Genomic DNA, 15,674 nt, shown 5'->3' on the forward strand with positions numbered 1-15,674 from the left:
CCACACGGGGTAGGGGAGGGGAGGCCCCCCCTGCAAGCCGAGGGAGGTGGTGAGTGAGCGTGCTACCCAGCCAGGGAAACTGTACTTTTTCCATGCGACTGTGCAACCCGTGGATCAGAAGATCCCACTTGCAAACCACCAGGGCCTAGGGTCCCAACTCCAGAGCCACGCAGATTCTCAACAGCTTCTCAGCTAGAATCTGCTTAAGCCTGCTGAGTTCCTGAAGGGAGGGGTGACCAGCACCACACCTCCAGCCACCTGCTGTCTAAGCTATTGAGCTCCCTGGGGGAGGGGCAGCAGCCAGCACTGGGACTCCTAAGTACCTAACACGCTAAACTCCCTGGCGGGGGAAGGGTGGCATCCATCTCTGTAGCTCCAGGTTGTGCTTTTCCCTTGCTGGAGCCAGGGAGGCAGATGGCTTGGTCCCAAGAAGTGTCCCCCACAGCCCAGCACACCAGCTGTGGTAGACTGTGGCCAGAGCACCTCTTCAGGCCTGACCCTGACCCATCCTTCCTCACAGGGTGGGGGCTCCTTACAGGATCTCCAAGAACTCCAGCCAGAGCCTCAGAGACAGAATCCGGATCTCCTTGGGCCTGAGCCCCTGAGGGGAGGGACATCGGCAATCTTTGTGGACCAGTAGACGTAGCTTTTCCTCCTGGTAGTTCTGAGGAATCTGGGCAGCTCAAATGAGTGGGTTTCCCCCCAGCAAAGCACACCCCTCCACCAAGGGACAGTCAAAGTGCTTCATTAAATGGGTCCTGCTCCCCATGCAACCCAACTGAGTGAGACCCTCCAACAGGGGTTGTCAGATACCCTATACAGTAGCGATCCTACTGGCATCATGTTGGTGCTCTTCGAGGTCAGCAATCCCAGAAGAAGTATCAGGCACCCACCTTTGCTGTTCTCCAGCCTCCTTGAGTGACACCTGCAGGCATGGGAGCAAACCAGATGAATAGGGCCTGAAGCGAACACCCAGCAAACCGCAGCAGCCCTACAGAAGAGGAACCTGACCATTGAAAGAAAAACAAACATAAAGCGACAACAGCAACATCAACAACAAAGAAGTCCCCACAAAAAAACCATCCAAGAGTCAGCAGTCTCAAAGATTGAAACTAGACAAACTCATGAAAATGGGAATTAATAAATAAAAAGATGCAGAACACCCAAAAGGCCAGAGTGTCTCTTCTCCTCCAAATGAGTACAGTGCCTCTCCAGTAAGGTTACAGAACTGGACAGAGGCTGAGATGGATGAATTGACGGAAGTGGCTTCAGAAGATGGGTAATAAAAAGCTCTGCTGAGCTAAAGGTGCATGTTCTAATCCAATGCAAAGAAGCTAAGAACCTTGATAAAAGGCTAGAGGAGCTGCTAACTACAATAATCAGTTTAGAAAGGAACATAAATGACCTGATGAAACTGAAAAACTCAGCAGGAGAACTTCATGATGCATACACAAGTACAATAGTTGAACTGACCAAGCAGAAGAAGGGATATCAGAAGTTGAAGACTACCTTGTTGAAATAAGGCATGAAGATAAGATTAGAGAAAAAAGAATGAAAAGGAACAAACAAAGCCTCCAAGAAATATGTAAAAAGACTGAACCTATGATTGACTGGAGTACCTGAAGGAGACAGGGAGAATGGAAACAAGCTGGAAAACACACTTCAGGATATCATCCAGGAGAACTTCCCCAACCTAGCAAGACAGGCCAACATGAAAATTCAGGAAATGCAGAGACAACCACTAAGATACTACATGAGAAGATCAACCCCAAGACACATAATCATCAGATTCTCCAAGGTCGAAATGAAAGAAAAAATGTTAAGGGCAGCCATAGAGAAAGGCCAGGTCAGCGACAAAGGGAAGCCCATCAGACTCAAAATAAAGGATGGAGGAAAATTTACCAAGCAAATGGAAAGCAAAAACAAAGAGGTTGCTATCTTGGTCTCTGAAAAAAACAAACTTTAAACCAACAAAGATCAAAAAAGATAAAGAAGGGAATTACATAATGGTAAAGGGAACAATTCAACAAGAAGAGCTAACTATCTTAAATATATATGCACCCAATACAGGAGCACCCAGATTCATAAAACAAGCTTTTAGAGACCTACAAAGAGGCTTAGACTCCCAAACAATAATAGTGGGAGACCTTAACACGCCACTGTCAGTATTAGACAAATCAACGAGACAGAAAATTAACAAGGATATTAAGGACTTGAACTCAGCTCTGAATCAAGTGGACATAATAGACATCTACAGAACTCTCCACCCCAAATAAACAGGATATACATTCTTTTCAGTGCCACATGGCACTTACTCTAAAATGGACCACATAATTGGAAGTAAAATACCCCTCAGCAAATGCAAAAGAACTGAAATCATAACAGAATCATAGACCACAGTGCAATCAAATTAGAACTCAAGATTAAGAAACTCACTCAAAACCACACAATTACATGGAAATTGAACAACCTGCCCTGCATGACTCCTGGGTAAATAATGAAATTAAGGCAGAAATCAATAAGTTCTTTGAAGCCAGTGAGAACAAAGAGACAATGTGCCAGAGTCTCTGGGACACAGCAGTGTTAACAGGGATATTTATAACATTAAAGCCTACATCAGAAAGCTACGCAGATCTCAAATCGACACACTAACATCACAATTAATAGAGCTAGAGAGGCAAGAGCAAACTAATCCAAAAGCTAGCAGAAGACAAGAAATCACTAAGATCAGAGCAGAATTGAAGAAGATAAAGACACGGAAAACCCTTTAAAAAAAAAAAAAAATCAATGAATCCAGGAGCTGTTTTTTTTTTTTTTTTTTTTTTAAATTAACAAAATAGATAGGCCACTAGCTAGACTAATAAAGAAGAAGAGAGAGAATAAAACAGAGACAATAAGAAACGATAAAGGACATATCACCACTGACCCCACAGAAACACAAACTATCAGAGAATACTGTAAACACCTCTATTCGAATAAATGAGAAAATTTAGAAGAAATGGATAAATTCATGGACACTCCCAAGACTAAACCAAGAAGTTGAATCTCTGAATAGACCAATAATAAGTTCTGAAATTGAGGCAGCAATTAATAGCCTACCAACCAAAAAAAAGCCCAGGACTGGAGAGATTCACACCCAAATTCTACCAGAGGTACAAAGAGTAGCTGGGACCATTCCTTATGAAACTATTCCAAACAGCTGAAAAGCAGGGACTCCTCCCTAATTCACTTTATGAAGCCAGCATCATCCTGATACCAAAACCTGGCAGAAACATAACAACAACAAAAAAAACTTCAGGCCAACATAGCTGATGAACATCAATGCGAAAATCCTCAATAAAACACTGGCAAACTGAATCCAACAGCACATCAAAAAACTTATCCACCATGATCAAGTTGGCTTCATCCCTGGTATGCAAGGCTGGTTCATAATACGCAAATCAATAAATGTAATCCATCACATAAACAGAACCAATGACAAAAACCACATGATTATCTCAATAGATGCAGAAAAGTTCTTTTATAAAATTCAACTTCTTTTCATGTTAAAAACTCTCAATAAACTAGATATTGATGGTACATATCTCAAAATATTGAACTATTTATGACAAACTCACAGCCAATATCATATTGAATGGGCAAAAGCTGGAAGCATTCCCTTTGAAATCCAGTACAAGATAAGGATGCCCTCTTTCAACTCTTATTCAACACAGTATTGGAAGTTCCGGCCAGGGCAATCAGGCAAGAGAAAGAAACAAAGTGTATTCAAATAAGAAGAGAGAAAGTCAAATTGTCTACGTTTGCAGATGATATGATTCTATATTTAGAAAACCCCATCATCTCAGTCCAAAAACTCCTTAAGCTGATAAGCAACTTCAGCAAAGTCTCAGGATACAAAACCAATCTGCAAAAATTACAAGCATTCCTTTACACCAACAATAGACAAGCAAAGAGCCAAATCATGAATGAACTCCTATTCATAATTGCTACAAAGAGAATAAAATACCTAGGAATACAGCTAACAAGGGATGTGAAGGACCTCTTCAAGGAGAATTACAAACCACTGCTCAAGGAAATAAGAGAGGAAACAAACAAATGGAAAAACATTCCATCCTCATGGATAGAAAGAATCAATATCATGAAAATGGCCATACTACCCAAAGTAATTTATAAATTCAATAGTATTCCCATCAAACCACCATTGACATTCTTCACAGAATTAGAAAAAAACTACTTTAAATTTCATATGGAAACAAGGAAAACTCCATATAACCAAGACAATCCTAAGCAAAAAGAACAAAGCTGGAGGCATCATGCTACCTGACTTCAAACTATACTACAAGGCTACAGAAACCAAAGCAGCATGGTACCGGTACCAAAACAGAGATATAGACCAATGGAACAGAGCAGAGACCTCAGAAATGACACCACACACCTACAACCAACTGATTTTCAACAAACCTGACAAAAACAAGCAATGGGGAATGGATCTTTTATTCAATAAATGGTGCTGGGAAAACTGGCTAGCCATTTGCAGAAAACTGAAACTGGACCCCTTCCTTACACCTTATACAAAAATTAACTCAAGATGATTAAAGACTTAAATGTAAAACCCAAAACCATAAAAACTCTAGAAGAAAACCTAGGCAATACCATTCACGACATAGGCATGGGCAAAGACTTCATAAGTAAATAACAAAAGCAAATGCAACAAAAGCCAAAATTGACAAATGGGATCAATTAAACTAAAGAGCTTCTTCTGCACAGCAAAAGAAACTATCATCAGAGTGAACAGGCAACCTACAGCACGGGAGAATATGTTTGTAATCTACTCATCTGACAAAGGTCTAATATCCAGAATTTACAAGGAACTTAAACAGATTTACAGGAAAAAAACAAACAACCGGGTCAAAAAGTGGGGAAAGGATATGAACAGACACTTCTCTAAAGAAGACATTTACACAGCCAACAAACATGAATAAAAGCTCTACATCACTGGTCATTAGAGAAATGCAAATCAAAACCACAATAAGATGTATCTCACACCAGTCAGAATGGCAATTATTAAAAAGTCAAGAAACAATAGACACTGGCAAGGCTGTGGAGAAATAGGAACGCTTTTACACTGTTGGGGGGAATGTAAATTAGTTCAACCATTGTGGAAAACAGTATGGCGATTCCTCAAGGATCTAGAGCCAGAAATACCATTTGACCCAGCAATCCTATTACTGGGTATATACCCAAAGGAATATGAATCATTCTGCTATAAAGACACATGCACACATGTTTATTGCAGCACTATTTACAATAGCAAAGTCATGGAACCAACCCAAATGACCATCAATGATAGACTGGATAAAGAAAATGTGGTATATATACACTATGGAATACTATGCAGCCATAAAAAGGGATGAGATCATGGCCTTTGCAGGGACGTGGATGAAGCTGGAAGCCATCATTCACAGCAAACTAACACAAGAACAGAAAGCCAAATACCACATGTTCTCACTCATAAGTGGGAGTTGAACAGTGGGAACACATGGAGACAGGGAAGGGAACAACAGGTACCAGGGCCTGTTGGGGGAGGGGGTTGAGGGGAGGGAACTTAGAGGATGAGTCAATAGGTGCAGCAAACCACCATGGCACATGTATACCTATGTAACAAACTTGCACATTCTGCACATATATCCCAGAACTTAAAGTGAAAAAAAAATTAATTAATTTTTAAAAAGAAACTGCTAAGACAAAAATGTGATATCACTATACACATAGATAATTGTTTAAAATAAAAAATAGTGACAGCATAAGAATCTGGTGAGGATGCAGAGATGTTGGATCACTCGGGCATTGCTGGGGGGGATATAAAATGGTACAGCTATTCTGGAAAAGTTTGTCAGTTTCTTTAAAAACTATACATGCAGCTACTATACCATCAAGCAATTGCACTCCCAGGCATCTATCCCATAAAATTAAAACTATGTTCCAAAAAAAATCTATACATGAATGTTTATAGCAGAGTTATTCATAATAGCCAAAACAAGAATCAACTTAAGATATCCTTCACCAGCTGAATGATCACATTGTGGTAAAACCATACCATGAAATGCCACTCAGCAATAGAAAAGGAATGAACTATTTATTGATGCACACAGAAACTTGGATGAATCTCCTGAGAATTATGCTGTTAAAAAAATTAATTACATTGTAATTAATGTATTACATTGTAAACAATGAAAAAGTTACATTGTTTTCTATTTATATAACATTATTGAAATGAAAATATTGTAGAAATATAGAACATATTACTGGTTGCTAAGGTTTAAAGAGGGTGTGTGGTAGGAGAGAAGTAGATGTGGCTATAAAAGGGCAACTTGATAAATCTTCGTGATGATGGAAACGTTTGGCATCTTGTCTATATATGTATTATGCAGATAACTCTGAGTTATGATGGTCCAATTTACGATTTTTTTTTTTTTTTTTTTTTTTTTTTGAGACGGAGTCTCACTGTTGCCCAGGCTGGAGTGCAGTGGCGCGATCTCGGCTCACTGCAGGCTCCACCCGCCGGGGTTCACGCCATTCTCCTGCCTCAGCCTCCCGAGTAGCTGGGACTACAGGCGCCCGCCACCTCGCCCAGCTAATTTTTTATATTTTTAGTAGAGACGGGGTTTCACTGTGTTAGCCAGGATAATCTCGATCTCCTGACCTCGTGATCCGCCCGCCTCGGCCTCCCAAAGTGCTGGGATTACAGGTGTGAGCCACCGCGCCCAGCCCAATTTACGATTTTTTAAACTTTCCAGTGCAAAAGTGATACTCATTCTGTAGAAGCCATACTTTAAATTTTGAATTTTGATTCAAAATTCTTTAATAATAACTTTATAAAACAGGCTATAAAATTGCCCATAAAATATGCTTTGTGTGAGATGAGTTTGCCCAATTATAGGCTAATGTTAACTGTTCCAAACACATTTAAAGTAGGTTAGGCTAAGCTATGTTTCGTAGGTTAAATGTATTAAGTGCATTTTGGACTTACTATATTTTCAATTGATGATAGGCTTATAGGGACATAACCCCACCACAGGTCGAGAAGCAGTATGTTGTAAGCTGACTGTATCTACTTCAATCTTAATTATGACAGTATACTCTAGATTTGTAAGATGTTCTCATTACGAAACTGGGTAAGGAATTTATGGCATTTCTCTCTATTATTTCTTACAACTATATGTGAATCCACAATTATTTCAAAATGAAAAGTTTAATTTAAAAAAATTTACTTGGAAATATATATATTACCTGAAACTTTCATCTTACCATATGCTTCTAAGAGCTGTTTAAGGGAGAAAGTAACACAAAAATAAAAACAATATATTACCTACGTTTAGTATATTTTATTCATAGATATTCCTTTGCAAACATCTTATTTGTTCCCATCAGGGCCAAATAAAATTATAGAAGCAGGTCATCATTCCCATTTTAAATTTGGTGAAACAGGCAAAGATTTATAAGAATTTCTCAAAGTAAAAAGGCTATTAACTTACTAAGTTTATGAGACAGCAAAGCTCTTAACATCTCTAGTCAAGAGCAAACTTGAAAGTACCACTGTCTCCATGGAAATGTCTCAGGACCATCATTGGAGATAATCAATGGGCTCTGTGTGATATTTGACTAAGAGGTTTGCTGCTAAAAATATACTACACCATAATGTATTAAAAAGGGGAATGAAATTTCCTGAGATCTCTATATTGGGAAGCTTTAATTCTAGCAAAAATAATAGTCATGTCAAGGACCCTGCTGTGGTGTTGACAATGCTTGTCTTGCAAACATGTCATAATAAAGATCTACCTGCACCTGGTCAGCTTTGTGAATACCGAGGAAATACTTCTCCTTAAAGTCATTCATTGTTCAAAAACTTAAAATTCAAAAGGGAAAATAAACAACATTATAAATTATTGCTCCTTAGATTATAGAACTGTAGATTCTAAACACTGGCTTCATGGCAGCCATGTGGGGACTAACTGGACATCATATATTCCCAGTCTTAATGCTGATCTATCCTTGTGCCTTTTTACTAAACTTTAACATTAATAACAAGGAGCATTTTCAAATACGCACAAATAATATCTAGAGCAGAAAAAATAAACAGCTCTGTTCTAAACCTATAAAGAGCTTACTGCATTCAGGCTCTATAATATATGAAAATAAATGCAACAAGACCAATTTCTTTCCAAAGAAATGTTAAATCCGAATTAATTTTAAAATGTTTAGTAATAATAGCAGCTAATGTTTACTAAGCACTTACTCTGTGCTAGATATTGTTCTAAGCAGTTTAAATGCATTAAGATATTTAGTTCTTACCATAATCCTATGTGGTAGGTACTATTATCATCTATATTTTATACTTGAGGAAACTAGGAGAAGCAAGGACAATAAGCTTTCCCAACCATTTGGGAGCCAATATTCAAACCTAGGCAGTCTGACACCAGAGTCTGTGATAACAACCACTAGATTAAGAGGAAGGAGAATGCCTTTCACAATCCATTATATTTCATTAGAATGAAGTTCAAAACTGTCACAACAATTAAAAATCACCTGTTATTATGTAACCATATTTACATAGAAGTTAATGAAGTACAGAAAGTGTACAGTTGTCAAATGACAGAGGACACATGCTAGAATTTTTTAATCATGCACACCAAGAGCAATGGATGCAAGGTGCAAAGAGATTTTGGTTACACTAAATAGATAATTGGTTTGAACTGAAAAACAATAACAATCACAGTACCCTGCAAAGAAAGCTATGAAGCTCCAAGTGACTTCCATGCCACTCTCATCACTAAACACACAAAGAACCCTTGTTCCTGTAAGAGTCTGCCATACCTGAATGAACAGCCCAGGAATTAAAGCCCAGTTTATAGGCAAAAATGTATAGGGCAGATAGAGTTTTCTGAGATTGCCTGGACAATAATTCCACCCCCAAGAAAAAATAACTAATAAAACTAGGCAGATGTCTTCTCTTGGGCATCTGAATGTGCCCAAGTTTCTCTTGGGGACGTGAATGTGAGCCATTAAAAAAATAGAGGTAGTTATCTGGTATTAGAGTGAAAGAAAAAAATGGGTTCAAAAAATTGTATTAGTTTCTTATTGCTACTATAACAAATTACTCCAAATGCAATGGGTTAAAAACAATACAAATTTATTCTTACTGTTCTGGAGGTCAGAAGGCCCACTGGGGTTCACTGAGCGAAAATCAAAGTTTTGGCAGGATTGCTTCCTTCTGGGGATGCTAAGGGGAGAATGCATTCTTTGTCTATCCCAGGGTCTAGAGACCACCTGCTGCTGAATCCCTTGGCCCGTGGACCACTTTCAGCAGTGGCATCTTTGGATCCCTGCTTCCTTTGTCATGCCTCCTTGTCATTCATTGGGCTCACCCACGTAATCTAGAATTACCTCCTTATCAAAAATTCTTAATGTAATCATATCAACAAAGTCTCTTTCGTCATTTGAAGTAAACATATTCATAGTTTTGGAGGAATAAGAACGTGGACATATTTAATTGGTGGCAGGTGGTGGGGTGGTGGTTTTGTCCTGGCTATAACAAGCAGAGTGTAGTAGTTTAAGAGCTCAGCTCTATAACCCTCTGAGCATGTGAAATCCCACCACCAACATATACAGCTGTGTTACCTCTCAGGTAATTACCTAACCCCTCTCTACCTCCCCTTTTTCGTCTTGAAAAGGGGAATCATAATAGTATCCCTCTCAGGAATTTGAGATTAAATGAAAGAATACATATAAAAAGCTTAGAACAGTGATTGGAATATAGTAATCAGCAGAGAAATGTAATCTCTTAAGACAAGAAACAATATTTAATGTTATCCCTAAGATAAGGAAGGCATAGGGAGATCTGAGAAATGATTCGCTTCTAAGTCTTGTCTTCTGTCCTTAACACTACCCCAACTTCCTTTGAGAACTGGCCATTTTCTTGCAAAGTTGGTTTCTTACAGTAATATACTAAGACAAATTAAATTACTAAAAATTACCGGAAATAATTTTGGCATGTTTGTGGCCAACATTGACTATTTCCAATCAACACTGACATCTTCTAAATTATTTACTCTAAAGGTCCTTTTCTCAAACAAACAACATTTTACTGAGGTACATTTGACATGTAAAAAGCTGTACATAGTTGATGTATACAACTAGATGTGTTTGAAGTAAGTCCACACCTGTGAAACCTTCACCAACAAGGTTACAGACATATCCATCACCTCCCAGAGTATCCTCTGGCCCTATTATTATTATTATTATTATGTGTTCATGCTAAGAACATTTAGCATAAGATCTACTCTCTGAAAGTTTTAAGTACACAATATAGTTAACTATAGGTACCATGTTATATAGTAGATCATCAGAACTTATTTATTTTTCATAACTGAAACTTTACCTATTGACTGCCACCTCTATATTTCATCCCCCACCAACCAGTGCCTAGTAATCATTCATCATTCTACCCTCTGCCTCTATGAGTTTGATTATTTTTAATTCCATATATAAGTGAGGTCACACAGTACCTGCCCTCTTTTGTCTGGCTTATTTCACTTAGCATAATGTCTTCCAGGTTCATCCATATTGTTGCAAATGGAAGGATTTCCCTCTATTTTAAGACCAAATAATATTTCACTTTATGTATGTACCACATTTTTATATCCATTCATCCATTAATAGACACTTAGATTTTTTTCCATATCTTAACTATTGTGAATAATGAATGCTGCAATAAAAACAGAAGTATAGGTAGGTATATCTTCAAAATTTTGATTTCAATTCCTTCGGATAAATGCCCTTAAGTGGCACTGATGGGTTATCAATCTTATCTGCAATTTTTTTGGAAGAATTTGTGAGGGATTGGGGCTAGTTCTTCTAAGGTTTGATAGAATTCACCAATGAAGCCATATAGTCTTTTACATTTATTTGCTGAGAGGCTTTTGACTATTGATGACTACTTACTTGTTATTAGTCTATTCAGATTTTCTTTTCATCATAATTCATTCATGGTAGGTTGTAATTCTATTTTTAATTGTATGAGGAAACTCCATACTATTTTCCACAATGGCTGCAGCAATGTACCTTCCTACAAATACTATAACAGCATTCCCTTTTTTCCACATCCACACCTGCTACCTTTTTAAAAAATATATATAAGCCAACCAAATAGGTATGAGACGATACTTTTCTGTGTTTTTGATTTGCACTTCCCTAATGATTCATGATGTTGAGCATCTTTTCATGTAACTGTTAGCCATTTGTATGGTGTTTTTTTTTTTTTTAGAAATGTATATTAAGATCCTTTGCCCAGTTTTAAAATTGAGTTATTTGGGGTGAAGCCAAGATGGCCGAATAGCAACAGCTCCGGTCTACAGCTCCCAGCCTGAGCGACACAGAAGATGGGTGATTTCTGCATTTCTGTTTGAGGTACCAGTTTCATCTCACTAGGGAGTGCCAAACGGTGGGTGCAGGACAGTCGATGAAGCGCACTGTGCGCCAGCCGAAGCAGGGCGAGGCATTGCCTCACTTGGGAAGTGCAAGGGGTCAGGGAGCTCCCTTTCCTAGTCAAAGAAAGGGGTAACAGAGGGCACCTGGAAAATCGGGCCAGTCCCACCCTAATACTGTGCTTTTCCAAAGGGCCTGGAAAACGGCACACTAGGAGATTGTGTCCCGCACCTGGCTCAGAGGGTCCTATGCCCACGGAGTCTCGCTGATTGCTAGCACAGCAGTCTGAGATCAAACTGCAAGGCCTCAGCGAGGCTGGGGGAGGGGCGCCCGCCATTGCCCAGGCTTGCTTAGGTAAACAAAGCAGCCAGAAAGCTCGAACTCGGTGGAGCCCACCACAGCTCAAGGAGGCCTGCCTGCCTCTGTAGGCTCCACCTCTGGGGGCAGGGCACAGACAAACAAAAAGTCAGCAGGAACCTCTGCAGACTTAAATGTCCCTGTCTGACTGACAGCTTTGAAGAGAGTAGTGGTTCTCCCAGCACGCAGCTGGAGATCTGAGAACGGACAGACTGCCTCCTAAAGTGGGTCCCTCATCCCCGAGCAGCCTAACTGGGAGGCACCCCCCAGTAGGGACAGACTGACACCTCACTCGGCCGGGTACTCCTCTGAGATAAAACTTCCAGAGGAACTATCAGACAGCTGAATTTGTGGTCTCACGAAAATGCGCTGTTCTGCAGCCACCGCTGCTGACACCCAGCCAAACAGGGTCTGGAGTGGACCTCTAGTAAACTCCAACAGACCTGCAGCTGAGGGTCCTGTCTGGTAGAAGGAAAACTAACAAACAGAAAGGACATCCACACCAAAAACCCATCTGTACATCACCATCATCAAAGACCAAAAGTAGATAAAACCACAAAGATGGGGAAAAAACAGAGCAGAAAAACTGGAAACTCTAAAAAGCAGAGCACCTCTCCTCTTCCAAAGGAACGCAGTTCCTCACCAGCAACGGAACAAAGCTGAACGGAGGATGACTTTGACGAGTTGAGAGAAGAAGTCTTCAGACGATCAAACTACTCTGAGCTACGGGAGGAAATTCAAAACAATAGCAAAGAAGTTAAAAACTTTGAAAAAAAATTAGAAGAATGGATAACTAGAATAACCAATGGAGAGAAGGGCTTAAAGGAGCTGATGGAGCTGAAAGACATGTATCGAGAACTACGCGAAGATTGCAGAAGCCTCAGTAGCAGATGCGATCAACTGGAAGAAAGGGTATCGCTGATGGAAGACGAAATGAATGAAATGAAGCGAGAAGGGAAGTTTAGAGAAAAAAGAATAAAAAGAAATGAACAAAGCCTCCAAGAAATTTGGGACTATGTGAAAAGACCAAACCTACATCTGATTGGTGTACCTGAAAATGATGGGGAGAATGCAACCAAGTTGGAAAACACTCTGCAAGATATTATCCAGGAGAACTTCCCCAATCTAGCAAGGCAGGCCAACATTCAGATTCAGGAAATACAGAGAACACCACAAAGATACTCCTCGAGAAGAGCAACTCCAAGACACATAATTGTGAGATTCACCAAAGTTGAAATGAAGGAAAGATCAGCCAGAAAGAAAGGTCAGGTTACCCATAAAGGGAAGCCCATCAGACTAACAGCTGATCTCTTGGCAGAAACTCTACAAGCCAGAAGAGAGTGGGGGCCGATATTCAACATTCTTAAAGGAAAGAATTTTCAACCCAGAATTTCATATCCAGCCAAACTAAGCTTCATAAGTAAAGGAGAAATAAAATACTTTACAGACAAGCAAATGCTGAGTGATTTTGTCACCACCAGGCCTGCCCTAAAAGAGCTCCTGAAGGAAGCACTAAACATGGAAAGGAACAACCAATACCAGCCCCTGCAAAAACATGCCAAATTGTAAAGACCATCGAAGCTAGGAAGAAACTGCATCAACTAATGAGCCAAATAACCAACTAACATCATAATGACAGGATCAGATTCACACATAACAATATTAACTTTAAATGTAAATGGGCTAAATGCTCCAGTTAAAAGACACAGACTGGCAAACTGGATAAGGAGTCAGGACCCATCAGTGTGCTGTATTCAGGAAACCCATCTCATGTGCAGAGACACACACAGACTCAAAATAAAGGGATGGAGGAAGATCTATCAAGCAAATGGAAAACAAAAAAAGGCAGGGGTTGCAATCCTAGTCTCTGATAAAATAGGCTTGAAACCAACAAAGATCAAAAGAGACAAAGAAGGCCATTACATAATGGTAAAGGGATCAATTCAACAAGAAGAGCCAACTATCCTAAATATATATGCACCCAACACAGGAGCACCCAGATTCATAAAGCAAGTCCTGAGTGACCTACAAAGGGACTTAAACTCCCACACAATAATAATGGGAGATTTTAACACCCCACTGTCAACATTAGACAGATCAACGAGACAGAAAGTTAACAAGGATATCCAGGAATTGAACTCAGCTCTGCACAAAGTGGACCTAATAGACATCTACAGAACTCTCCACCCCAAATCAACAGAATATACATTTTTTTCAGCACCACACCACACCTATTCCAAAATTCACCACATAGTTGGAAGTAAAGCTCTCCTCAGCAAATGTAAAAGAACAGAAATTATAACAAACTGTCTCTCAGACCACAGTGCAATCAAACTAGAACTCAGGATTAAGAAACTCACTCAAAACCGCTCAACTGCATGGAAACTGAATATTTTTAATAGCTTCAAAAGTTTACAATGTGTAACCACTTTTTGGCTCTACATTAACTTGTGTGTATGAACAATTCATCTGGTGAGTGAATCCTGATCATCTCTGTAGCACACCCATTTCAACGAGGAGCTTCTAGTGCTGTGATAGACATGAAGAAAAAGTAGAGATATTTAAAAAAAATTCTCCCCCACACAACTTTTACCAGGAAATGGAAGTTTGAAACAAAGTGCTAAACGGTAAATTGATCAAGACTATGGATGAGTCTTACATTATCTTATGTGCAAACAAGAAAAAGGAAAATTTATAGTTTGCTCAATTCTTACAGCTGGGAAAAGAAAAATTATAAACTAAATTGTGTTTACACATTTGGTGATTTTAAAGCCTTCGTATGTACTTTTCCTAGATGTCAAATGTCATTACATAAAAAGTGTTTTGTTTTGTTTTGTTTTTAGTATTGCAATGTGTTCAAGAATCATACAAAATAGAAAAGACACTTCAGACCCAAGAAATTGGGAAAAACCGCAGAAAGAAAACACAATTGAGCTGACCTTTAAGGACAGAATAATTTCAACAGAAATAGGAGTTTCCATTGTTTGTTTGTTTTGGGAAGTACAGTTCCTGATGAAACTATGTTAATAAAAACATTATTCTTCAGAGGTTGAAATAATGAAAAATATAAGACTAAGCAAAAAAACGAAAACCAAATTAGTCTACATCATAACAAGCAGTAAATTTGGAAAAAATAAATAAGCTCTGTATGAAATTGTTACACACATCCCTATGAAAAAAGAGTTTCCCAAAGTCTCTGGATAAATAGAATAATTTCAGTGAACCAGAGAATGTCACCCGAGATTAAAAGCACTTTCCTCCTTATTGCAGACAATCTCTTAAGAAAATAGATATATATACACACATACACACACACACAGAGACAGAGAGAGAGAGAGAGAGGAGAGATCATGAAAGAAAAGGCTATTCAATTACTTTAGAGATTAATGAAATTAAAATATTTACTATATACACTCTCCCTTGACTTAAACTGAAACAAAACTAAATGTGGGAACTTTGATTTTTATTTGATCACCTTATGTGCTTTACATTAGTAGCATAAATGAAATAACTATACTGAAAGGAAAATTACTTTTCATACTAGTTAAATATTCAATTGATTGTTTTGGCAGGCTAAATGTGGATGGGGCTAGGGGTAGGAGGAATATTTTTAATGAGCAGGTAGCTCTGAACTCAACAGCAAATTAAGGGAGCATAAATCCTTTATAAAAACTCTTCCCACATACTTCCTCTCCCCAGCACCAGTTCACAAAAGGCTGCTGTTTTTTATGACAGACACTGAGAATAAAGTCTGGAGCTGTGAAGGAACTGGTTAAGTCAGAACAGGAAGGGAAGAGGCTATGAATGCAGAAGCAACTCAGCAGCGCTGACCC

Source organism: Symphalangus syndactylus, chromosome 4 (assembly GCF_028878055.3).
Source record: "Symphalangus syndactylus isolate Jambi chromosome 4, NHGRI_mSymSyn1-v2.1_pri, whole genome shotgun sequence".
In the NCBI taxonomy this organism is placed as follows: Eukaryota; Metazoa; Chordata; class Mammalia; order Primates; family Hylobatidae; genus Symphalangus; species Symphalangus syndactylus.